Raw genomic sequence first — 27,749 nt, 5'->3', positions numbered from 1 at the left:
ATGTTGGATGCATTTACCTCTATATGTATGGCTGCCAGAAAAGGACATAGGGGCCGACTGAAGGGTGGCTTAGCCCTTGCATATCGCGGTGATACCTCAATTGTGTTGGAGTCTAAGTCTCGGATTATGGAATGCACCATTTCTGCAACTTTTAAAATTAAAACCAAAGGTTGTATTGTTCCCATTATGATGCTTAACATCTACTGGAACACTGCTGAAAATAACGATGAGCAGCTGTAAAATCTGTTAGCATGCTTAAAATTTACGGATTGGTAATTGGCGTGACCTCAACCCTCGAGGCTGTATTTTGCTAGCGGGTGACCTGAATGCAGATGGCAATTTATCTTCCGGTGATGTGCAGTGGGCTTTGGCCACTCTTCATTCATCATCAATATCATCTATGCAGAAAAGATACAGAGGCAGCTTATGATTAGCTTTTGGTGACAGCTGGGGCCTGCATCCCATGTTTAACAGCAAGGCCACGTGGCAAGCGAGAGCAACCAGCTCCATAACAGACATTTTTCTGACTATAATATTACAAGTGATATTTTCAGTCCAAGATCTTTAAATATGATCACACACATGCTCTCCTACAATATTTTATTTTTAAATGAGGTGTGATCAGATATTGACTTTTTAATTTTAAGTATCTTTTAGATGGTTTCAGTGTATATTTGGCATTTCAATACTTCTGGCTCCCTTATCTTAACTTAATGTATACACTACAAATAATGGTATGTGATGAAGTAAAATTGAAATAAATCTGTTAAGGCCGCTTAAACAGCGAGGTCTTAAATTGGAATGTGAAGGAACAGATTTGTTCATGCTTAACCATCCAGGCCGAAGAACATTTTCATTTGAAGGTTTTGGTTTCAAATGTCCCCATCAGAAAATGTTACATGTTAAGAAAAGGTTGCAATACTTTCGCAACTGCTTCAGTGAGCTTTAAAATGCGTTACTCTAGGGCCACGCCTTCTGATACTGACACTGCATTTTTTTTTGCAATGGAGACCGCATTATTTCAGGGTTTTCAGACATATCTGGATAGTTAACCTTCCAAGACTTAGCTCTCCCTCTATCCAAATCTTTAGACACCTACCATACTGGAAAATTACGTTTGTACATAGTGGTCCTTTTTATTGTCTGAATCAACCATCTTGTTATGTAATCTTAGTTTTATCCAGGTTTAGGGCATGATATCTCAAGCTGTGCACCCTTTAGGCACATACATAGTGAAATGCATTGAAATATATTCAGGCAGTCAGCATTTATTAACAATTATGAACAGAGTTTCTTGTTCAGTTTGAATGTCTGGGATTTTGCCAGACATCTATTGTTTTGCAACACACAGGTACATTACAATGACAATACTTCTGCACTCCACTGGTCTGGTGTTTCAATTGTTCCGTGTTTTGGTAAATAGTTCTAAATGTTCCTGTAAACAATAGCAATGTCCTAAAGACTACGATGGACTACAAAACCTGATGGGGTTTAGAGATAATTTAGCAACTTGCTACGAAGCAACTTGGCAAGGCCTTCAGCGGCAGTAAGAGATTACTCACCAACTTGCTAAGGCCTTGAGTAAGACATTATTCGTCAAGGGGAGGAGACAGCTAAAGTAAACAGCGCTCTGATGCTATAAAAATCCAACATTCGCGGAACTGACGGAATAAGACAGAATAAGAATGACGGAATAAGACAGGAGGCATATGAAGCTGGAAGGACCATGAAAGCAGACTGGAACCACTCTCCAAGCAGGCCAATGCAGGGAGCATGGGGGAATATTCCTCCTTTATTTCTGTCTGGATTTTGAAGCCTCTGAAATTGCATTTATGGGCTTCTGAGTCTTAGAAAGACTTTGCTTTTTGAGCAGAACTTCTATTTTGGACTGAGCAGCACATAGAATCATTTCTATGGCAATCCACTCACCACATATGGACATATTTTATTAATAATTGCATGTTGTTTGCACCATGTTCAATTCCAATTGACACAATGTTTTTAAGGCAGGTATACCTATTTTGGCTGCTTTTTGCAAAGAGACCATGGTGATTTTGATGGGTGGTTTTTCCAATTGGATTTGATATTTTTTTAATTATTCTTGGGTCTGTGCAAACCACAGGCCAGCAGGCATCCAGCCTCCAGCTCTCATCTCCATACCCTCCAAGGACAGTAGTGAGTATGAGGGGCTGTTGCACATCTTCAATATCACTTTGGGAAAGAGGAGAGGTCTCGTAATATCTAATGAGGCAGTCAGTTGCTTTTAAAGTGGCTTTTATACTTCTGAAATGGCTGTCTGGTATTGAGCAGACAGAGCCAATGACAATGATAGCTGCATATTCATTGATAACGTATTGCATTTTAAGTGTGTTATGTGCAGTTAGAATACTAGTAGCAATCTTTTTTACTAGTAATTTCTCATAATAAAACACATTGCACTATACAGGAGAGTATACCAGCATTCCTTGAGTGTTCAGTATTGAGAATGATCAAGTCAGAAATATTACAGCACATACATGAAGTTTGGGGCATCTATTTGAAGTACTGTATATTGACATATTGTATATGGTGCATCTTTTGTAAAGAAAAGATTAAGTAGAAGGTTTGAGCAGTGGATCATCAATAAAATATATGTGACATTAGTACATTGGTCCTGTGTAGATGAGTCAGAGTAGTTACCTACTGCAGGGGTCTGTTGCCTACTCTCTCATCTGATGCACAGTGACAGGTATATTCTACCAGAGCTCCTACTGGGGGGAGGGGTGTAGGACACTCCCGGAGGGGTGGAGGAAAGGCGCTGTGAGGTAGAGGTGATATAAATCACATCAATCTGATCAATTCATTTTACCAATGTTTTGGTCCCACTTTAGTGCCGATACCGGCCGGACACATGCTTTAGATAAACTGTTTCTCATTGCATGACTGGGTGGCTCCTCGTCATTCAACCGGGTTCGAAGTACCTTTACTTTCATGCCCTAGCTACAAATTAACTGTTAGTAAGAGAAGGGTGTGACAGACACGATTTTGCAAGCACATTAATGTTCAAGCACCCACTATTTTATAACATCAGTGGACTTGAGGTTAAGCGCCTGCCTGGAGTACCCATAAAAGATCGGAAAACAGAGTTTGAACCTGGTAAACTCATCAATCAACTGGGCCCCAAGTTTTGATCTGCTCAATCAATGTTATTTTGTGGTATACAGTGGACACTACTCTCAAAACTGGGCCTTATTACGAGCTAGGCGTTATGGCAAAGAAATGGCGATAGTGGAACTACTATAGCGCTACTGCCAGTTTCTGGCACTGTGAATTCACAGTTTGGAGGTAAAGTGGAGGATTCACCTGCGGCAAAGGAGGTGCATTCTCTACTTTTCCTTTCACATATTACTCATTTACTGTGGAAAAATTGCCACTAGCAGCAAATCTGATGAAATCCCCATGGATTCCTATGCAAACGCAATATGACGTCATTTGTGATGAAGATTTTTAACAAAAGAGCTTGCAACCATGTAACCTTTGAGAGCTAGCTGAGACTTTGTGCTTATTGCAATCCCTGATTTTTGTTATTTGTTAATAAACCAGGCAGGATTTCCTGGCCGGTTTGTTCCACTTTACTGGGGATTCCCCACAACCTTAACATGTGGTAGCGGTCGGATGGATGGGCATCACACTTGGATTGTCGAAGCCTCCTTGCTGAAACCGGACCACTGTGAACGTGGACCTGTGAGGAGGTAGCTAGGAGCCCCCTTTGAATAAAAATCCTGTCCGATCCACGCGGCAGCATCACGCAGACAGAGGGCGACTGGCTGATCGAGGGAGGATCGATGCCGAATGCTGTCAGCTGATTCACAGATGTAAGTAGAGCACTGATGTGGCAAAAAGATATTGGCGGTAGGGAAATGTGTGTATAACAGGGTATAAAGTGATGATACAGGATTAAAGGAATAGTGGACTCAAAAATGTTATTGTCTGATCGTTCGGGCATGTGGTTTTAAGCAAACTGATCGATCATAAAAACACTTCCTATGCATCTTACCTTAGTTTTCCACACTTTTACATATGCAAAATCAATGAGCGGACGTGGCCATCTTGTGCTAATCTTATCTCTGGATCGATCACACTAAGTTCAAGTGCCCTGCAGCACTAAAGTCTTGTGTCAACGTTCCCTGTGCGCCAGCTAATGACGTGTCTCCTTGGAAATGGCAGCACGCCTCTTTCCTCAATAAGTATAAACAGACCGTTTCTCATCAGACAACATCAGAGTTGCTTTTTCAATCGTTTAGTTTTTATTTTGTATAGTCTGTAACTCGTTTCTGCTGTGTTCAGCTATCTTCGTTGCTCAGAGCCTCTGCGAACAGATACTTATACTAGCATTGCTATATATTTTAATTTTGTCGTAAAATGGCAACAATACAGCCCTACCAGTACGAGCCGGAGTATTCCGAGGCGGAATTAGTTGATAGAGAAAGATGCAGAAACGATGGGGCATCGGACGACAGTTGGGAAGACAAATCACTGGATCCTGAGCCAGAGCCTAGTTGCATGGAAGACCTGTCCACCTGGTGTACCTGCAATCAGTGCGAGGTCATGCCAACCGAGGAGGAGAACTGCTGCTGCGGAGAAAACTCTGGATGCTTGGCCTACATATCGGAAGAAGACACACCGCCGCTATGCGTTACCGAGCTGCATGACTTCAGGGCAGCCTGCCTCACAAGGTCTGTGTTGAGGATTTTGATGCTGCTTATGCACGAACATTGCACAACAGTTTGCCCTCGCAATCCAAGTAACGAGTAAGTGTACTCCAGATGTGATGTCACTTTGACCACTGAGGCCACTAACATTTCTTGTTTGTCTCCAATATTGGCGTAACTTTGATCTATCACTGGCAAATAAATGTAATCTGCCAATTGAATACATTTCTCGCGTTTTAGGGGAAATCAGAGTGTTCATGTTATGGGTCTTTCACGTTCTACTAAGAAACAATATTTCTCTGTGCCCCAAACGTTATGGATTGCATGGGTGTTCACTTTTGTAATGTTTCTACACTTCAAAGCCCAAGTTGATTGATACATGAAGTAACATTTGTACAAGCAACTATGCCATAGGATAAAGGGTGCATGTCCAAGTAAAGTTTGTACACTTATCAGGTTCATTTAAATACAGTACGTGTGTTTCTCTTCCACAGGTGGTACAGGCTGGTGGCCTACCGTTCATTTACATGGTGGCTTTATGGGAGGCTTGGATTCCACGTTCGACGAGTAATACCCGCTTGCGTCGTTGGAGCCATTCGCGCCAAATTTCCCAGTGACAGCAGACAGTACAGGGGATTTTCCCACACTGCGCTGCAACCCGAAGTATACAATGTGTATTATATTTGTGGCATCAACATCAGCAACAAAATAAAATACAAAATAAGTTTTATGAATAGTTATTTAAATTTGTCAGTGAATCAATGACACACTCACTTGACTATGAAGGACATGAAAGAATGGTTGGTGCCCTTTAACGCTCACCTCCTCTGCAACAATCCATCCCCCCCTTGGCTACCAATGGCAGTTTGCACGTGTGGCCGTGCGCTCCCAAAGTGGCTGGCAGGGTTGGAACGGCCAAGGTGCCACACACCATGTACACTTCAAAGGTATCTTCCGCACAGGGGCCATTGTTCACATGGCCGCCCCGGACCCAGCGTCTCCAGGCTCCCCTGAAGCAGAACGCACTCCTACAATCTACATAAGTGTATCTTCCTACAGCACTGTTCTGGCCCTTTTTCTGCATGCCTCTTGCCCATCCATCCCCCCCTCCACTATCAATGGCAGTTTGCACGTCTGGCCATGCGCTCCCAAGGGGGCTGGTAGGGCGGGAACGGCCAAGGTGCCAAACACCATGTACACTTCAATGGCATCTTCCACACAGGGGCCATTGCTCATATGGCCTCCCCAGATCCAGTGTCTTCAGGCTCCCCTGAAGCAGACTGCGCCCCTATAATCCACATAAGTGGATCTCCCTTCAGCAGTGTTCCAGCCCTTTTCTGTATGCCTCTTGCCCATCCATCCCCGCTCCACTATCAATGGCAGTTTGCACGGGTAGCCGGGCACTCCCAAGGGGGCTGGCAGGGTGGGACCGGCCAAGGTGCCAAACACCATGTAAACTTCAAAGGTATCTCCCGCAGAGCTGGCCATTGTTCACATGGCCTCCCCAGACCCAGTGCCTCCAGGCTCCTCTGAAGCAGACCCCAGTCAGAAACATGTCACACATTCACATACACACCCACTTTTCTAATCCTTTATAAACCTCTTGATATTTATCCGGGGAACATCTCTGAGCACTGGAGGTCAACTCTTGATCGTGCTACCTGTTCTCCTGCTACTAACTCCCCTGCTTGCTGAATCTAATTGTTTGTTAGTCAAGGTAAGGGCAGGTACCTATAAACTTCACTATATTCATCTCTTTCTGATCTGAAAACATTCTATCTATTTCGACCGAATGTACCCAGTAGTGTAATGTTTATTCATCTCAATAACTTTACCATTGTCTAATGTTTCAAGTGTTCTGATCTCGATATATAGCACATTTCATCAGTGTCCATTGTAATAGAATCGCATCTTTCTCGAACCATGTCTATGAGCATGTTTCCTTTTGATGCATGAAAGTACATTCAACGGACGAGTAACACGTTACGATTTGCGTTATATCAATCAATTCTGTATGAAAGTTATCTCAGTGTATACTCAACTACGCTACACAGGTTTTGCTTCTTTGACCAAAACAAACATTGCATAGAAAACTGTGATATAATTCCATCAATCTCATACATACAGAATTTTTTTGTTGTTGTAATTATTCATACTTTTTTTATATAGATCTTATAGATTTTTCAAGAATGCCTGCTTGTATGGTTTTGGGTTGCCGATCTTGGAGCCATGTCAAAAGTCAGGGCACAATCCTGCATACATTCCTGAAGGATATTGATTTTTATAAGATGAGTTCGATATTGTGGTTTTGCAGTGGACGAGATTGAAAGTAGAGCCTAGGCTGTCTTGGGATACTTGAGGACCAATCGATTCCGCATCTGCAGCCTGCACTTAACCCAGGATATGTACGACCAATCGAAGTACACAAAAAAAGTGTCAACCCAGAATGTTTCGTAAATTGCTTCCAAATGCAATTCCAACTCTATTGATGCATGCGCTGCTTCAGGTGAGTCCCAGGTGATTAGGCGATGGAGTACTGAAAAGGTAACTTCATGAACGGATTGGTGCTTTCGGTGTAAATGTGTCTTACTAAAGTTTGCATATTTACCAGATTGTATTACATTTTAACTATACCACATTTTACTATACATCTGTCCCTGGTTTATGGATCCTCAAATGAAGTCATTATGACCATGGAAAACAATGCCATAGTGCCCTCTACAAGAAGCATAATGTTTTCGGAATTGGTTGCTTGACATGTCAATTGTTTTAGGAAAGCATACAGAAGGAAGCATAGACCCTCGCAAGGGACGAAACCACCGACACGTCCTGTATACCAATGGTGAGCCTCACATACTTGCATAAGTTTGGACAGTTGGATTCTCCCACATTTCTAATGCAAAACTAATTTTCCCGTGTACCACTTTATGACAATGCACTGAAAATGTAGGGGCAAGATTCTACCACCATTTATTTTCAGGAGTCAACAAATACTTCGAGGGCCTATCAGGTAATCTTATTTCATTTTTCAATTACGAGAATGTATTATGCTTGGAATTTCAAATAATATGAAATCGTTTATGTATCCTGTCGGTTGTTTACACTAGGTGTCATTTATGGGTTTCTCTGTATATGTACCATTGTCTGCATCCCATGGTCTCTGTTCCGTTTCGCTGTTTTCATCCGTACTAAAACAAGTACTGTGTTACAGGGGGATGCTGGTACTTAGACTACAATTACATCGTCCTTTGCAGCTGGTCCAGAGTATGAGGTATACATACTTACAGTTCCCTTAAATGAAAGAAAGTAAATCCTACTAGACAGTGACAATCATATAAATGTGCAGTGTTTCAAACTTTTCAGATTTCAGTTAGAACGTTACACTTCCTCCCAAATGCAGAATACATTGCAAAATACAATCAGTATGTTTTGCACAGTGATCTCTGATCAAGTACGCTTCCCATCAATTAGGTGAAATTTGAAATGTATATTTTGACTTAATGACATATGCTGTTTGCGGGGGTATGTGTGTAAGCACTGTGTGCAATGAAAGGTTTTAATTTCCAATACGATTGACTTTTGTTTTCTTTTTAATGCATATTCTATTCAAGGAATGTACACAAGGTGTGGAATTAGAAGTGGAGGCACATGATCAGAGGAGGCGGGTCAGCTTGCCAGAGCAGTCGTTGCAGAGAAGACCACGGTTTCACAGAAAATCAAGAAAACAAGGGTAACTAACAAACAATGTTGTTTTCTAGAAGTTTTTTGGGCTGGTGTTTTCTTCATAACATGTTTTGTATTTAAAGTGCTATCTGCTGTGTGTGTGCTATACATTGAACATGTTTTTACAACACATCTCCTAGAGGCCCAGAAGGAAAAGAAGTATAGAAACACAGACAACAAATGAAACCAAAGATGCCACTTGCCAAACAGATTTCACCATGGAGCAACTACTATTTGAGGCACAGTGTGGCCCTGTCAATAAGCAGACTTGTGATGCTTATGCCCAATGGCCTGAAACTGAATTGAATGTAAAGGGCGAAGTCAGCAAGTGTCCTGGGACCATTGCTACAATGTGAGAACTCGACAAGATGAAACTGAATATAATGAAGATGCATTGGAATTCCTCGCAGACCACTTGACAGAATCTACACCCGCAAAAAAAGGCCCACCCAATAAACATTCGAATTTGACGGTTTCTCCAACTCGTGTGCAAATAACACAAGCTGAACTAACAGAGACTGAAGCTTCAAAGCAATTGACCGATGAACTTGCCAAAGATCTTGACTTCAGTTTGGCTAGTTCAGGCAATTTGTCCACCACAGTTAAGTCACAAACCACATTCATGCAGGACGATTGGCTAATAAAGGAACAAAAATACATTGTATTCAACAGCTGCCTGATAGACATTATACTGATACTGAAATGTGTCCATACATTGAGTTGGAAAATATGCGGGCAGCCATTGGTTCATGTGTCTTGTTTATTACAAGGCACTAACCTGAAAATCCAAGCCAGCTGTGTCCACCTCAATCATACATTTTCATGGTCCGCACAATCGATGCTGGGCAAAGTGCCAGCTGGAAGTCTACTATGTTCAGCAGTTTTACTTTTCAGTGGGTCCACTTTCAGTAAAATGTCCAGTTTCTGTCAATTTGTGGGAGTTCAGTTCCTTGCTAAAACCCAATACTACATATTTCAAAAGGGAATTCTTATTCCCTGCTATTAGTCAAGCATGGAAAATTGCACAGATGTCAATTGAAAGCACATTCTCTGGCAAACGGTTCAGGCTAGCTGGCGACGGACAGTGCGATAGCCCCGGATTTACAGCAAAGTACTGCACATACCACTTTCAAGACATGGAAACAAAACAAATTGTGAGTTCGGAGATCGTGCAGGTGTCCCAATGTAAATCCTCAGCGGCCATGGAGAAACATGGTTTCATAAAATCCCTCGGACATCTTCAATTGAGGCGAATGCAAATAGACCTCATAGCTGCTGACAGACATGTTTCAATATCCAAGGCTGTGCGAGAGCAGTTTCCAAACATTTGTGATCAATTTGATGTATGGCACGTTGCCAAATCAGTGAATATAAAAATCACAGCTGCTGGTAATGAAAAGGGTTGGGAAAATATTTTACAGTGGTCTCAGTCTTTCAGCAATCATCTTTGGTGGAGCTCCAAAACTTGAGATGGGTCTGTGGAAATTCTACTTGAAAAATGGCACTCATTGATGCACCACTGTTCCAACGTTCACTCATGGACACAAAACCAACAATTTCACAAAAGTGCACATGGACTGTTATCGGAGGAGCAGGAACGCAAGAAGAAGTGGTTGGTGCCATGTTCACCTCCACCCAAAGCTCTTGAGAAGATTGTGTATCACAAAACTCTTTCAACAGACCTGAAGGGACTCACTGAATTTTGTCACACCGGAGATTTGGAGGTGTTCCACAATATGTGCCTAAAGTGCATGCTCAAAAGGTTGCAATTCGGCATAGACGGTATGCAAGCCAGAGCATTACTAGCCGTATTAGCGCATAACGAGAACCTGAGTAGAGAACAATCGAGAACTGCTGGAAACTTTGGGATGCTTCGTTAAACCTTGGCCTTTGCAAAATGAAGCAAAAAATGGGTGGCAAAGCCAATATACTAAGAAATGGAATTCAATTTTTTTAAGGTTCTCACTTTGACTGTGTTGGCCATGCATACACATGGAATGAATCCTGATGTTGTTCCTAGGACACATACAATGCCAACAAGCCCTGTCCACCTAAAACTGAACTTGTTGAACAGTTGACTTCCCGGTATAAATGATTTGCAGTGGTGTTCTTAATGTGCCAACTATAACTTTTGGGATATGTTCCCCAATGTTTGTACATTGTACACCAACAATGGAATGCTATTAAACTCGAATTTCAATGCTACAAAAAGTATAAAGAAGTGTTTAATAATGCCTATTTAATCCAGTTTATGATTCATTAAGGTATATCTTTTCCCTTCCCTTCATTTATATTACTGGTCCTATAACGATAACATACATGTCTGTGGTTGCTAGGTGCCTGTAAAACCCTCTGCTACACCCAAACCACATCCACACATGCAGTGCATGGCTCTGGCGTTGATGGCCTGAATTGTCTTTTCAAATGTACCCTCTTTGTCAACTTTTTTCGCCGCTTTTTTCCCCCTTCACCCCTTTACTGGACTTGTGGGATCATCTGCCCTGCTTGGGTCCTCCGGATATAGGTAGACGTGTGTTGCTTTTTGGGAGAATATATCACTACATGGGATAAGGGCCGAGATTTGGGTCCTTGACTGATTAGGGCACGGGAGGGTCAGATGGATATCAGCATGAAAGAACTGCAGGGTCTGAGCTGGTGGGTTCAGGCCTGGCAGAGTGGAGGTTGTTAGTGCACAGGAAGTTCAGTGGCGATGAATGGGCACTTGGTTTTATGACTGGTCAGTGTCTCAAGTTATCCGCAGAGCACATTCCTACGCGATAACAGGGCGCACGCAGACTTTGCAATGGGGAGGAGATGGTATGGGCTGGATGAGCGAGCCGCTGTGGATGGGAGAGCTGCATTTGTACAGAGAGATGGATTTTCCGGCCTAGCAGAAAGATGTCATTCAGACTATGTCATTCCGGCTATTTCAAAATGGTTTCCTAATGCTGGGCTTGAACCTATAGTGTATGTGTTATTGAGATGGGGTGTGGTGTAACGGAATGTCGCGGGGGTTGGCTACGCCTCCCCCCTTGGTTATTACATATGTTATGTTTCGAGAGTGACGAACGAGGGGAGGGGGGCAAGGATCATCTACTTCCCAACACTAGTAAGGTCGTTGTCTTGGTCCTCCCTCTGTTCCCCCTGCATTGCATCGTCGCACCTTGATGCACTTGTGCATTGGCGCGTTATAAATGCAATATAATTTCATCATATGCTATCAGGTTCTATTTCAGAAAGACACAAATGGAATCTTAGGTTACACCAGACTTTCAGTGGCTTGTATTATCAGTTTTACTGAGCTTCAGTGTAACTGGTGTGTGCCAGCAAACGATTCATACATTTTTCAAACGTCACATTGGTCGACTGGGCTCATCGCTCCCATGGAGTGAAGGTCACTTTGTTTGATGTTGCTTTTGGGGAGTTCACACCGACACGTCTTGTACAGTATGTTTTAGATTTATGGCTTTACTTCACAAAAACAAAAACCGACCAGGCATACATGCTCGAAAGAAGCTTCAATTGTTATTCGACCTTGAACAAAAGGGAGGATTCGCTATGACTTGAAGGGCGAAAGGTGTTGAATAGCCACAAAAATGATAAGATTCACCGTTTTAAAACTGGACATTGGAACATTTATTTTCATTCTATGGAAACCGTTGTTCTGAGCGGACACTCTGCGATACGCCAAGAGAATGGAAATAGCAATTATGATGTAAGTTTAACTATTCAGTTTAAAGACGAGTTTATAGATGAATGAGGAAAGGTTTCATTTTCTGAGCGGTATTGCTTGCTTACATTGTCATGGGTTGTTAGTTGGAGCATATTGTCATGATTACCTGCAAACACAACCTGAATGCAGGCTAGTTATATCTAAAGCACTTCGTCCCACGGCATATCAGTGTGTGCTATCAACATTGTATTATTGGATGAGCTGGGTGCAGAACATTTTCCAAGGGGACTTGGGTCGCTTGTCGAAATTTGATGTCGCCAGTTCCGTTACATTTAAAAAAAAAAAAAAGGCAGCAGGCGCCCCTCGCTAGAAAGAACATGGCATGATAACCTTTTATGTGTTTTTTTCACACTTTGAGTGTCCGCAGCTGTGCGTTTCCACTGTTTGAGGTTTGTGTTTGTTATTAGGTTTCACTCGGTGCAGAATTACAGGGTAAATGGATAAAGTTGAATAAAGAAGGGCTACAAAAATATATTTTTATTATGTTTTCTACAAAGCTACATTTTGCCGTTCTGCGAATGCCATCGCTTGCAGATACCGACAGATGGTTTCTTCAGCCAGAAGTGGCAGATACGCCTAAACGGATGGATTTACTTTACGTTGATGTGGGACGATCGCCCGGGACCGATATGCCGTTTCACGGTACCAGCGACAAGGAGCAACTTGTCATTGTTTATGGTAGTCTAGCAAGAAGCTGATGCCGAAGCATTGCGATTCAAGGTGCGTCGAATGCACATCTTCTCCCGAAAGGAACACTGCGTGCCTCATGATAAAGTTTTGATACTATAACCGAAGAACTTAAAAAAATTGCTGGTAAATTGAAATCACTGGATGTTTTCCGAGCGCTCTTTGGGAAATAAAAGCACATTGTAAATTTCAGAGTGCTGATGTTTCCTTTAAAAATAGTGTTTTCTATTCCGATTTGGGACGTGCTGTGCCGTGAGAGGATGTGTGTGTTGATATTCCAGATTTTGCATCAACTGACATTAAGACGTAGGTGATGACTGGGTGCGTTTGGCTCCGCTGCCCACTAACGGCATGAAAATAGGTGGAGAATATCGCTAGGAATAGTGATGTCAGCTTCAGGGGGGGTGATATGATTTAGTGCTGCAGGGGCACTTCAACTTAGTGCGATCGATCCACGGATAAGATTAGCACAAGATGGCCACGCTCGCTTGTTGATTTTGCATGTGTAAAAGTGAGGAAAACTAAGGTACGGTGCACAGGAAATGTTTTTATGATTGATCACAGATTGCTTAAAACCACAGGCCCGAACGATCGGGACAATAACAGTTTTGAGCGCACTATTCCTTTAAGTATGAGGCGTATACCTGCAACAAGGTTGTAGAAGGTGATGCACTAGAACCTGGAAGATGGAGGACAAAGATAAAAGACTTCTCTAGACAAGGGGCTACAAAGAGTGCATCTCCTACCTCCAGCGGGGGGGGCGGGGGTCAATAAGAGATTACCTTGTTAGAGAAAAACAAGAATATTGCTATGGGGTATTGGAAGAAACTCATGGTGACAACAGTAAAGACATATACAAGTGATCACAGTTCAAGGGTGTTTATTGAACTATTTGCAGGGTTGAAAAACATCTAAGCTAAACCTAAAATCTAAGATCGGAGCAAACATCGACCATCAAATGAAAATAAGGCAGTCCTAGTGGTGTTGTGTCAAAATAAAAGGGCCTATGCTTAAAATGAACTATTGCCAATGCCTTACTCTAAACACAAAAAGGGGTGCGGGATAGTTTTCAAGAAAAGAAAGAAGTGTTCTCAAATAATATGTCAGGATACAGCAACTTGGGTCTACCCTTGCCCGCATTTTAAGTATGGGGTAAGGTGGGATCTTGGCGCACAACACACACTCGAGCTTCCTCGCAACGAGTCAACAGTTCTGTTCCAGCTTATCAGGATCCTCGATGGCCAAGTCTCATTTCCCTAGAAAGTCTCTTGCATTCGAGGGCCTGACGTGTTCAAATAACAAAACAAAAGGTCCTTCATCGAAATGAAAGTTTGTTTCTTGGTTTCACTTAGGGTGAGGATTCTTCACCCCTGGAACCTCCTCTTCCAGGCGTAGATCCCTCTTTCAGAAATCTTAATGTCTTTTTAAACAGTTCCAGTGGACGTCCCTCGGCCGGGTTCACTCTTGTCAACACACTGTTTCTTGGGACTTCAGACTTGCCCCCTTCTCATCAGCATCCCTTGGTCGGGTTCACCCTTACCAACTTCACATTCACAAATGATAACGGGATTCACTTCCCTTGCTTTCTAATGTGGTGGGATTCACCTCCCTTGCTGTCTTTATAGTTCATAGATCAAAGACCTTCGACTGTCCGGAAATTTTGCTTGACCTCCTTTATGACCACTTTGACCTAACTTGGCGGCTCTCCTACAGCCTTCTGGTTTTTGTAGTTTAATTCCCATGGGGATCGACCAGAGTCCCTCGAGTTAGCACCCAAGTGGTGCCGATTTCCCTCTGCAGCTGGTCTCCCCTTTACACTTTTCACAGTTCATTGAACTTGGTTCAAATTTGCCACTTTGCGATTCTCATTCAACACAGCCCGATTATTATCGGCTCTCCCGTCGACTCACCGGCTGTGATGAACCGCTTGCTTTCTCCATAACTGGAGTCAAGGCAGGTACCATGGTAGTAGGAGTTTCCCTCACTCCCGCTTATCAGCGTTGACACGCTCTGTGTACCGCTGACATATGTTGCATCACACTTGGGCTATTGTCCTCCGTCTTACTATTCCATCTGCAAAGGTTTCGCGGGTCTGCGCCAGAAAAGGCAAGGCTGCGTCTCTCCTGGTCTGCCTCTTGATATTCGCCGCCTTTCTCCTCCGCTTGAACTGTCGGACTTGGATAGCTGTTTCGTTATACAGTCTGCCTTGCTCGTAGTGTGCTCTCTTGTCCCACCTTTTATCCCTGTGGGGAAAAGAAAGGGCAGTGAGGTGTATGCGATTAAGGTCAATTGCCTGACTGGGGTTGGGACATGTCAGGTAAACAGTTTTAACATTACTTTTATCACTGTATAAGAAAGTGTTTGTGTTGGAAAAGGAGGGGGGTTTATAGGAGTTGTATAATGAACAGGATTCTTATCGGGAACTTTACAAGGGGGATTGTGGGAACGGTAGTGTTTGGTCAAAGTGGACCAGGAGTTCGGAAAATAATTAGTGGGACGTGAAGAAGAATGACCAGGAGTATTAGAGTAAAACAGGAACGACAGGATTCTGGGAGATGTAGTTTTTCCTTGTATCGAGGCGGTTCCTAGCAGGTTTGTCAGACATGGAGAGGTTGTTGGACTTGGGCAGAAGAGATTTAATGGGAGGAAGCGTGGCAGAGGTATTATATCCTATGAAGGTTTCCGGGATGTCATCCACCTCTTCTTTTACCTCAGCATAATACTGCCTCTCCCCTCGGGCCTTCCCCCCCCCCCGAGCATAACCCAGGGTCCCCCTACCCAGGGGGTCCTCCCCATTGGTCCACCTCCAGGAACTGGATCCAATAGCGATGGCCGTGTCCTGGCCACCTGGATAAGAGATTTCAGGGCTCTACTCAGCAGAACAGTGTCAGGTTTCTCACAGTATTGTTTTTTTTTTTTTAAGGTGGACCTGTGGTTGTGTGTGTGTGTATATATATATATCACTAACAAAAAACGTTGTTAAAAAGGGACATTATGGTTAAGTTGCACTACTAAAAAACCTAGGAAATTCAATGGAAAAACGTTGCTACAGGGACGTTATGGTTTCAGGTAAAAACGTAAAACCCTAGAAATTTGCCAGTTATGGTAAGGTATGCAACCATAACTCGCGCTACCACTGGGCACTGCAAGGACTAACACTCATGACCTCAAAGATGAAATCACAAATGTCATTGATGACATCACGGATGCCATCACATGTCTGGCTCCCTCTTTTTTTGTCCACCGACATATGTAGGGCAGGTGGTTTTCTTCATTGACGCAGGAAGTGAACATTCAAAAGGTACTTCTCATATGTCCTTACACTCTTTTCCTAAGGGTTCAGTCACATCCTAGGAAACATGTATATAGGGGAAGAATCAGCCCAGAAACATAGCAATCACTTCTGTGCATGAAGATAATCAGTTAGGTTATGAACACTTTCTGGTAATACTGCTGCTTTTTTGCTTACTTTACTTTCCCGGTATATGGGCATATTTGTGTGCGTTGGGGTCTCTTTATGGTTTGTGTGTAGTAGTACAAGTGAGGGGGTATTAGCTACTTATTACATGTTTAACAGTACGCGGAATTCGGAAAATAAAGCATTCAACATTATACTTTGTAACATGGGAAAAATATGAATATTGGACCTTCATGGTGTATGCTGCAGACAACGCCTACGTTTCTGCATGAGGTGGTTGCTATACTGGTAAGAAGTCTGTAGTGCAATGGTGTTTATAGCAATGGATTTTAGACTGAATTATCTATCTCATGATAGTTCTCCTCTGATAATTTTGTGTCAACATTATATTGACAATCATTGTGGAGACTTGTTTTTAAAACTAAAGGCACATGTGATGGCATCAGTGATGTCATCAATGGCATTTGTGATGTCATCTTTGAAGTCATGGGTGTTAGTCCTTGCAGTGCACAGTGATAGCACAAGTTATGGTTGCATACCCTACAATAACGGGCAAATATCTAGGGGTTTTCGGTTTTACCTGTAACCATAACGTCTCTGTAGCAACGTTTTTCCATTGAATTTCATAGTTTTTTTTTAGTAGTGCAACTTAACCATATCGTCCCTATAACAATGTTCTTTGTTAGTGAATTTCATAGGTTTTTAGTAGGTGTTTTAACAATGACGTTGTTTTATCATAGTTTTTCAGGAAAGGTGAAAGGGTTTTAGTAGTGCAACTGAACCATAGCGTCCCTTTAATAATGTTTCTTTCACTGAATTCCATTAGTGTTTAAGAGGATACGCTTAGTTTATATAGATGTACTATACAGCATACTGAATCCGGTGGCTCTATACTAACAGCCACAGTGGTTGGGAACACTGCGTCTGTTCGCGAACATCGGGTGGAGTCCAACATGCCGAGAAAGGGAGGGGTGGTCATAAAAAGTGGTAACATGCAGCAAAGACAAAAACCATATAGAAACAGCAACAAGTGTGTGAATGGGAAGGGAAAATGCTTTAGCTGTACAAAGTCTGTACTTTCGCAATAAAGAGCGCAAAGGCATAGGGTACACAGCATAATGGAATTCACCAACAAGAGAAGTGATGTTTGCCTTCATCAATGTTACCGCACACCTGATTCACAATCCAACAAAAGGCGAAGAGGCAGAGGTAGAGACGTCCACTACCGAGAACAGAACATCACTGCAACGTGGTACACAAAAGTTTATGTTGTAATTGCACAGATCCGGTAGTGTACAATAGTAGGAAAGCATGATGTTTTCTGTTTGTGCACAGCAATGGCTACCATCCTAGAGCGACTGGAGGAGAATTTTCCACATGAAGAAATGAGTGAGGACGATAGCCCCATTGGCACCTGCCACACTGTGAAAAGGGAAAGAGTTACTGCATGGGCAAGCACTCTAGAATGGCTGGAGGAGAATTTCCCGCATGACGAAATAAGTGAGCATAGTAACCCCATAGGTAGGGAACGCAGTGGCAAGATTAAGACAATTACAATATAGCGCTTCATGTAAATTAACCATATGTGTTGTCCTTTAACAGAACATACGGGAATGCAAAGGAGTACACCAGAAGTGGCACCTTTTGCACAGCAACAAACGGCCACCGAAACTGAAGTAAACACAGAACATATAAACGTACACCGCCTGGACGCCAAAATGGATGAATTGCTCCTCCAAATTGGTGCCTTGAAATGTTTTGTAGAAGAACATATTATGGGGAAAAAAAATATCACTGCCCGACTTGCACATGCCCGCCTTCCCCATTTCCCAGCCCCCCATCCCTCAAATTATGTGTCACGAGAGATGCTTCGATGAGACCTCAATCCCTTCTTCCCCTCACCAGCAGCTTGTTGAAATGGTAAAATCCCCAGTATAGGTATCGGTTTCTGGTCCCTCCCTTCCCTTTCCGAATAGTGGCTATGAATGTGTGCTAATAAAGGTTGATATGTTAATGTGTACTGATTGTACATGTGCCTTTTCCTTTATTTTAAGAAGGCCATTGTAAGTGTGATGGGCACAGCACTAGTGGGGATGATTGCAAGTGAGGAAAATGGAGGAGTCGTATGACCGCCGCACCTGGATGCCCTATGCGCAATCACAATGAAAGCATCCATAGGACGCCAGTATGGGCAGCATATTTGCATGCACAGAACCGCCTGTAAGTAGTTTCAGGACCATACGTTTGTCGGTCACACGACTGCGTATCTCATCCTGTGATGTCTGGTAACACCGTCCCTGGTCAAGATATGCAAAGAAATGTGTAATGGAGTTGTAGTAGGTGGAAGCGCACACCCACGTCCTGTGAGTACCTTTGCATGTAAACATTCCGCCTACTGTATCGTGCTCACACCAAGCTTATGTAGAAATGTTCAATGCATGTGTGCCGTATATTTGAGTAGTCCGGGGATGTCAAGAGTATTCGTAGGAGAGCTATGCACGTGGCCACAAAGTATTACGGCCAATATACGTCCCACAGACAAGCGTCCAAATGGAGAACAATGGCGACGTCACCATGGTAATGGAACAACGCTGCGTGTGATCCCTTATTCAGCGGACACAAGCCAGATCCGTGCACATCGAAAGAGGACAATTTTCTGCAATGTATGGAGTGTTACACTGAGAGTGCACCCTTACAGAGATCCTACACTCTTCCTTCTGCATATAGATATTGTAGAGAAAAGACCTAGGCCTATTTTGCGGTGGCACATGCTCCACAACAGTCCTATAAAAGGGCACACCCTACAAGTGCGCTGCAATCCCTGTTTGGCTTTCCCGAGAAGATCAGCGGTGCACATTGCTTCGTGCAGAAATTGCTTTCTCACCAAATGTGTGCCTGCAAAGTACCTCTCCAAGTAATGGCCACCAGAGTTTCTGCTACTACCTCCAACTCAGGAGCACCCACACCCTCACCACCAACACCTCCTTCTGAAGGTCCTGAGCAAGGGAACAGGCGTCATAATGTAGAGGGACATCGAAAAGGAAACGTGAATAAAGTAGAAGAAATCCCCATTGCCTGAAGCCAGCGTGAGTCGTGGGTGTGGAAGCTATTTAGGAACGTTGGAGATGTGCCAACATCTTGTGCAATCCAGGTACAATGCATTGAGTGCAACATAGTACTGAGTCACGGAAAACCTGGCTTGTAAAGCTACGGCACCACTTCCATGCGGCGGCACTTGCTGTTCGGAGAGTTGTCCCCTTCCAAGCAGGCAGTAGGTTATTTTCCTCTACAGCATCCTCTGCATCTGCTCCTGCCACCACTAGGGACACTCCAGTGGGACACTGCATCCTGCAAGCATCCTTGGAGGACATACACACTGCAACAGACCCGTACCTTTTGAAGGTCACTGTATTGTGCAGATACTGCGACATGTACTGTTTAGTGGGGAACATTTTCTAAGTGCTTTTGGAGGCTTTGCTCCGGAAGCATGGCAAAGAGTGCCCCCTACCCAAATCTCCCTTCCATTGCTGGGTTTTGCGGCATGTTTTATAACAGGAAACATGCTACACAACCAGATATGGGTGTTGGGGGGGTATAAAAAGGCTCTTTTCAGAGCCACCTTGCAGTGTTAAAAAATAGAAGTTGAAAGAAAGCGTGCAGGCGGTGACGCAGCCTATGAGCACCGCATACAGAGATGGCAACAATGGGGGGCGCGACTCAGTCAAAAGCATTGTACGCATTTGAAAATCAAAGTGGTGGCTCTGAAAAGAGACTTTTTTTGTACTCTTTGTGTTTGCAACGTTGGAAGTGGTGAACAACCACAGGGAAAATGCTTTCTAGACTTGCACGAAGTGCCGGACTGCATTTTGGATATTACGCAGAAACAGCTCATTGCCAGCATCCGTCATATGAACTGCATCTAAACGAAAAATGTTGCTACTACGAAATGTAATGTTTTCATTGTGGAAGGAGAACATGCCAACGTCGCGCAAAAAAAGCACAAACAGCCTTGTTCACATTGTGCCACGCTTTCTCCATTTGTGGGCCACACAAGGAAGAATGTAGCCACATCTGTCTCTGGGCAATGCGAGAAAAAATAATGTGTAATTTTGGAAACATTTCCGTGAGTTGTCGAAATGTCTCCTTCATTGCAAACTGCAGTGAAATTCCGCTAACATGCCCTAAACGGTTCACTCCACAATGAACAATAATAATGTCTGGATGAGCGAGCATCACCAAACTGGCACAAAGAGGACCCACATGGAGCCACTTCATCCCACGTATTCCGTACCACTGTACATCGACATTATGGAAACCAAGGTGTGCTGCCAGTGCACAGCGTTCAGCGTAAACTTGTACCCAATGTATCCAGGAGTCGGCCAAAGGCCATATAGTCCACCTACTGAATGTCACACCGTCCCCTTAGCCATCTCCCCTCCTATTGGCAAGCAGACGTTCTGGCACAATCTGTTGCTACACACCACACCCAGGAAATCATATTGACCAATCCCAACTCCTGCACAGTCCCATTTACATTGCAGTCAACCTGAAAAGACCCGGATCCAGCACATGCACACCTCCAAATAGCATGGCTTTCACGAACATATGGCCCTGTGTGGGGGCTGCACAAACACATTTTAAGCGTCATAGAAAATGGGTGTCTTGGTGGAAGTTGTGAAAAGTGATTTTTCTAATTTTGCTAAAGCAATGTGTAAAGAAACACCTTTTTGTGTGCTCCTTGTTAGGGATTTCTCTCTGCTTTCCCTCCGTACATTTCTACACAAGTGTCTGCAGCGTACATTGTACATAGTGCAACAGATTACTAATTTCAATAGGGGAAAAAAAATATCCAAGCTACTGACAAACGTCACACTAGAAGCACTAAGGTTCTCATGGGCACAGAAGCACATTCTAGCATGGAAAAAAGCATACATACACCTGAATCGATAATCCATATTCCATTTCCATGAAAAGCACATTAAGAACATTTCCATGAAAAGCACATTAAGAAGGACAGCATGTAGTATGTGCGCTTTCCCCAACTACCGCGAGGGCCGCGCCCAGTAAAGCAGGGCCAGTCCTCCTTCCCTTACCAGTACTCTTACAGGCACTCCCTGATTGGCTACTGTTAAACGATTACATACGCATCTACCAATTATATCCAAGAATTGTGCATATAATGCTATCACATCTGTTGAACAGTCCATACCAACCACTAAACACGCAGAGGTCAAATGTCATGTGAATCAAAAGCATCTGCATGGGAAAGTACTGTAACACGATCTACGAGTTCTGCACCCACATACATCGGCATCGCTACCCATCACCACGCCTAGTAGGTATTACTATTTTTTGTACAGTACAGTGGCAACTGTGTTATAAATTCGTAGCAACATGCTACCTAGCAGTGAATCTCCATAACATACTCAAAATTCTCCCATCACCTACCATTAAGTGGTAGGTGGTGGCAAAGTTGCCGTTTGCTCGTAACAGCCATTGGTATATGGAAACGGTTACTCTGTTCTTTTGTTCTGTCAATTTTACAACGCTTTCCCCCCATTAACGCACCACCTATCAAATTTGTAAAAATCGCACACAGAATGATCAGGAAGCCTTTCCCACCAAACTAAGCCAAGTGCATACATTGCAAGCATAACAACAGTTTCCTGCCGCACGTCATAGATAACAACAGTAGTTAAACAATAAAAAAATGTATGCAACTTTTTTAGTCATCCTTCTGCGATGCGAAGGCATACACTAAAATACAGACGTGTTTCATAACGAGTCATAAGCCTTTCTCTCTCTCTCTCTCTCTCTCTCTCTCTCTCTCTCTCTCTCTCTCTCTCTCTCTCTCTCTCTCTCTCTCTCTCTCTCTCTCTCTCTCTCTCTCTCTCTCTCTCTCTCTCTCTCTCTCTCTCTCTCTCTCTCTCTCTCTCTCTCTCTCTCTCTCTCTCTCTCTCTCTCTTCCTGCCAAGACATCCCCCTATAGTTTTGAATAATGTATTGCACAAATGTAAGCACTATACCATTAGCCAACATATGTTGTTACCATCTTCTTATACAGGTGCAGTACTACCTCTGTCCGGAAAGCCACTTGAGTGTGCACTTCAAAATAAAGCCTACAATAAACCTACTCTCAGCAAGCAACAAAGTAAGTACAATACCATCATACTGTTATATGTCTTACTAGAAGAGTGCACTATTGTTGTATTGTAGCATATAGATGTGAGGCCATCCACCAGTATGTATTTCATTGTTACTGATGACACCTCTACAGGTGCTCAGTGTTTGTTATGCCGCCACCATTAGACTAATCCCCACATAGTAAGATACTGTCCCCAACCAAAAGTTAGAGACCACTGCACAGTGACACACTACCAGTTAAATGCCTACCCTCCTTTTGACCCACTCATGCATATTGCACACATATACATTTGAAAATGTGCACACCCACACTTCCCTTTCTTCACCAACAGCTACAACGCAATGCCTCCCAAACTGCAACTCCATAGAAAGCAACGCAGAAAGAGAGCCACGCAACCTAAAAACACAGAAAGTAGCCATCCACTGCAAGCTGAAAGTGAACTGAAAGTTGAAGGAGAAGAGGTAATTCAGTCATTAAGGAAAACAGATGCATCTACCAGTAAAGACAGTGGGCCTCATTATAAGTTTGCCGGTCCGGGAACTACGGTACCGGTAAGCATGCCGGTAGCATAGTTCCCGGAAAGGCAAACTGCGAGTTCTGCTCACGGGTGCCATTGCAGCTGCCAGGACTGGCCTGGCGCCCGTAACGGGACCTGCGAGCAGAGCATGTTGGATGCACCCGCACCGTTTATAACGGTGCCGGTGCATCCGGCTTCCCCATTCCCATTTGAGTCCTATCGGGCTCAAATGGGAATGGGGAAGACCTTTTTCCTGCTCCCGGAATGGGCAAATACCGGGTCCGGCAAGGCCGTAATGACCCGGTAATTGTCCATTTCTGGCCGCCGGAAAAAAAATACCGGTGGCAGCCATCCCTGTATTACAGGCACGGCTACCACCAGCCTCGTAATGAGGCCCAGTGTAGTTGATAGTTGATGAAATATGAGAATGGGAAGAAAACCGCTAAGTACAGTGCAATGCACACTACTGCTAAGAGAGCACATACAAATGGTAATGTAACCACAAGCAAGCATTCTAAAAAAGTAATTGTACAAAGAATATTCCACCAGAGTCCTTCAGAACCTTATAAATAGAGGGCGGAAATCAACCTCAAACATCAAACCAGAAAATGAGCGTGAAACGGAAATAATTTTGAACAGAATTAAACCACTAACAAGATTAGTGGTAAATTGCAAGCACTACTTCGAAATAAATCCCTTAGCCTGTATTTCTGGACCTGCATGCAAAAGCACCTTCCACTGTATCAAAATGTTAGCAACCCACCATTCAACAGTCAGAAATCTAGTTTACAAACTGTACTATGCAAAACGTCCAGCTTTAGCACTCCAACATTTAAATGAAATTCTCCTACACGGTACAGCCAAACAAGTGCTTGGTGAAATAGAGCATATCCAAAGGAAATATTGTGGAACTGAAGAGCATTTACAAACTCCAGCATTTATTGACCACAGTGCAGCTATCAACTTTTTATATCTGTTATGCTCACCTGGCTCCCACAGAGGCGTCGATCGGAACTGGACAGCTGTGGTCTCCACCAATGTGACGCGTAGGGCCGAGATGACGGACTGGACTGGCCCACCTAGCTACGTTTGCTTGGCCCGTAGGAATATTCTTCTGCAAATGGAGAAAGGGAATTAACCACAGTGGAGTTGAGCGCAAATCCCCCCACCCCCGCTGTTCTCCCCACAGGTCACCTTTGATGGCCCCTCTTATAGTCTCACCTGATGGTTTGAAAAGATGAGCTCTCCATCCTGCGCGTTGATAACCAGTTGCTTCACTGGCTCGAAGGAATTGGTGAGTTCCAGAACAATATTGACTCCGAGATTCCCTGAAAGACGCCGTAAGTATAAAGTTTGGAAGAGTTCAAATGCCTGACTTTCACTCTTGTCCAATTCCTTGCAGGTTGCAGCTTGACCCTAATGAAGAGTTCCTCGTGGTAACCGGTAGTATTCTGGTAAGGATTTGTGCTGTCCTTTTGTTTCCCCTTGGGGGCCGGGGTTCGGCGAAGATGCAGTGGAAGCTGCGCCGACCCGTGAAGAGGAATAGTACCCCCGGTGGTAAAATCAGGTTAGTCTATGGGAGGGTAACTAATATTCCTCTGTGTATTCCCTTGGCTCACCTTGCTGTTCTTGTCTTTTCCTTAGGTGCCGGAGTACGGCAGGAACATACAGGAGGATGCGGTCTGATGTGAAGATGCTGCGAAGGCCGGTGAGTTCAGCGCGGCGCTGCAGCAGGCGAGGCGACGCGCATAAAATAACTTCTTTCTTCCAGCTCGAAGGCGCGATGCATCGGGAATTAAGGTAAGGATTAAAGGTATTGCTCTTGTTCCAACCTTTTCTCCTTCTTTCTCCCTTTTTCTAGGAGGTGGGCGTGGCAGAAGGCTGGATGCAGACTTGCAGGCACGGTGAGCGTTACGCTGATGGATGCAGAAGAACGCGAAGCGTGTGCTGCTCTTCGGGCGTGGTTTAAATAGCCTCCAAAGTAGTCCCAGGTAAGTTTTCCTCCCCAGCCCCGTCCGAGTAAAAAATAGTCCATAAGTAAAGTAGTCCCTTCCAAGCCTCTTTTGGCTTGGAGCTCTTGCAGCATGGTCTGCATCAGGTAAGTTTTAATCTATGAGCCTGGCGCCTATGGCGCCAGGACTGACTCCCAATATGAGCCTGGCGCCATAGGCGCCAGGACTGGACCCAAATAGCCTCTAGCAGGGGTTGTTGGGCTTGCTTAGGATAACTTGATGCCTGCTTCTGGGGTTGCTGGACATGGTCTGGGTCCCCGGGGGTAGGCATCATGACAGCATCACACATACAGAAAAGAAATAGACAAGTTCAAAAGCACATCTGCTTAAATGCCAAACCAAGTATGTGTGTGTTGTTGTAGAACTTTCTACAGAAAGAGCACCAAAAGTATAGATATAATGCAGGAAATAGAAGTCAATGAGGAATCCCAATGGTTTCAATTAGCTCTGTACCTTATAGCTGAAAACAAAAACGACATTACGAACACCTCCATACTGTGCACATACGGCACTGCAAAACTTGACAATAACCAGGCCTTCACGGGCAATTAGTAATAATTTGGAACTATTTCCACTGCCAAAACGCACTGCATCAGCTTAATTTGTATGAGAGCATTATAATCCAAACAGTGCACCCATTTCAAGCAATAATACGACTTCAAGCGGAAACTGCTAAATTGCCTCCCACGAATTACTGAGAGGCATTTGTGGTAAAGTAATTTATTTACCATTAGAGCTCAAAGAAAAAGTAGACACTCTGCGAGTGCAAAGGCCAATACAAGAATCTTTGATTATCCTGGTAAATGGTGTACCTACAAAAGACAAAAAAATGTGGCAGCAACTAGTGGACTTAACCAAAGTTAAGGAAGCGTTGCAATACCTTAAAAAAACCAGTGAATACTACATGGAAATAAACGTTCAAGAAAACCTGAGAGAAACAACTGAAATAATTCAGGACTCCTCAACAACTGGCCAATTTGAACGTCTAGATCCTAGTGCAGCCTCCAATATTTTAGACCACTATACAATTCAGCTACTGCACTCCAAAAACACCTTAGACTATGCACTAGAAACATATCAAATGCGGCAAGCCAAAGGAGCAGCAATCAGTATATGGGAAAAAAGTGTGTAAGCACAAGCCTTTCCTCTACTCTTCCCGATTGGAAAAGGTGGAAGATATGATGAAAGATGCACACAAAAAACAGTATCAGAATACTGCTGTTTACAAATGTATTCTGAAGACCCTAGATTTAGACAGAACGTGGAGTACATATTCCACCTTTGAAAGTGAACTGGCAACGCTGTGTCATGAAGTTGCCCTCACATTAAAAACAGGTTCCCATTTTCAAAACATGTCTGCTACACAGCTACTTGAAAAGGTGCAAGAGAAGGACAAGGTTTTACAGTCAAGTATTACAAATCTCTTGGCAAACATGCGTGGTACGAAAGAGTACTGGTTCCGATGGCACACAGATGTACGGTGTATGCTACGGAAACTTGGGCCACCCACATGGTTTGTCACTTTAAGTTGTGCAGAGTATGCATGGGAAGACTTGTACACTTTCCTATGCATAGCAAACAAAAACAAAACAGGTGTAGACATGAAAACACAAGGAGAGCTTTGCTCTCTCGATCCAGTAAATGTTTCACGCTACTTTCATCATCGCTTCCTTGCCATGCTGCACTTCATTTGCAATAAAGCACGTCCTCCTGTAAGAGAATTGGAACACTTCTTTTGGAGAAAAGAATATCAAGCCAGAGGAGCACCACACATCAACATGCTTTTGTGGATTAAAAATGCTCCTAAATTTGGTGAGGAGAGTGATGAAACTGTGTTGCAGTTCATTTACAAATATGTCACTTGCGAAATCATTTCGGAAAGTTGACAGTGACCTACGATCACACATTTTGCAATTCCAAAGACACAAGTGTGGCAAGTATTGTCGACACAAATATAAGAACAGGGGCAAATACTACACCAAATGCCTCTTTGGTTTCCCTAGACCAGTTTCAACAACAGGCCAAGTAAACAGCTTCATGTCTTCGGTTCGACACAGTGTGAAAGGAAAATCTCCTAAGAACACATACTGCATAAAAAGGAGCGAATCATCAAAGTACATCAATGATTACAATGCAATTATTGCCCTCCTATGGAATTTCAATGTTGATGTTGATAAGTACATTGCAGACAATTCCACTGCAGTTGCACGATATGGCACCGCCTACTTAACCAAAGCAGAGAAAACAGAGCTGAAAGACCTCTGGGATTACATATCCTCTGACAAAACGCTGGCACAGAAATTGTACAGCTTTGGCATTAAAATGCTGTCCAGAAGAGAATGTGGCAGCTACGAAGCCGCTGACTGTTTAACCGGCACCGCCTTATATGGAAAATCTGACAACATAGTGTCGCTAAGACTTGGGCCTGCTGCATCCAGAAAAAGAGTACTTAAATTGTATGAATACATACAAACAATAGCCAAAAGCAATCCCAGCAGCCAGGACATTTTGAAGAACAACTTATTGGACACATACTACCCGAACAGGAGTATTACTTTAGAAGCCTTGTTCCTGTACCAGATAGCCCAAAACTTTGCATACAAAAACAACATTAAACCAAATGAGGAAAGAGGTAGATACAGAGTGGAAAGTTGTGAAGGCAGCCTGGTGAAACTTACCAAACACAGCCTAATTAATCATATGAAGTTGTCCTTAAAAATTCCTCAACACTGAACATCCTGAGTTTATCATCCTGTTTGGTGGGACGAAACGACTTGTGATTCCAGGAACAGCTTAGATACTATTGGGAGAAGCTCCGTGGCA

At 43.5% G+C, this 27,749-nt stretch overlaps 1 protein-coding gene across 3 annotated transcripts in view; it reads right to left on the bottom strand.

Annotated features, from left to right (window-relative positions):
* Positions 1–27,749, bottom strand: part of DNAJC24 (DnaJ heat shock protein family (Hsp40) member C24) — a 507,623-nt gene that overhangs the window by 408,229 nt on the left and 71,645 nt on the right. The window lies entirely within an intron of this gene.

This window comes from Ambystoma mexicanum, chromosome 11 (genome assembly GCF_040938575.1).
Source record: "Ambystoma mexicanum isolate Mex_15411 chromosome 11, UKY_AmexF1_1, whole genome shotgun sequence".
Taxonomy (NCBI): Eukaryota; Metazoa; Chordata; class Amphibia; order Caudata; family Ambystomatidae; genus Ambystoma; species Ambystoma mexicanum.
This window is presented reverse-complemented; position numbering and strand designations above follow the sequence as displayed.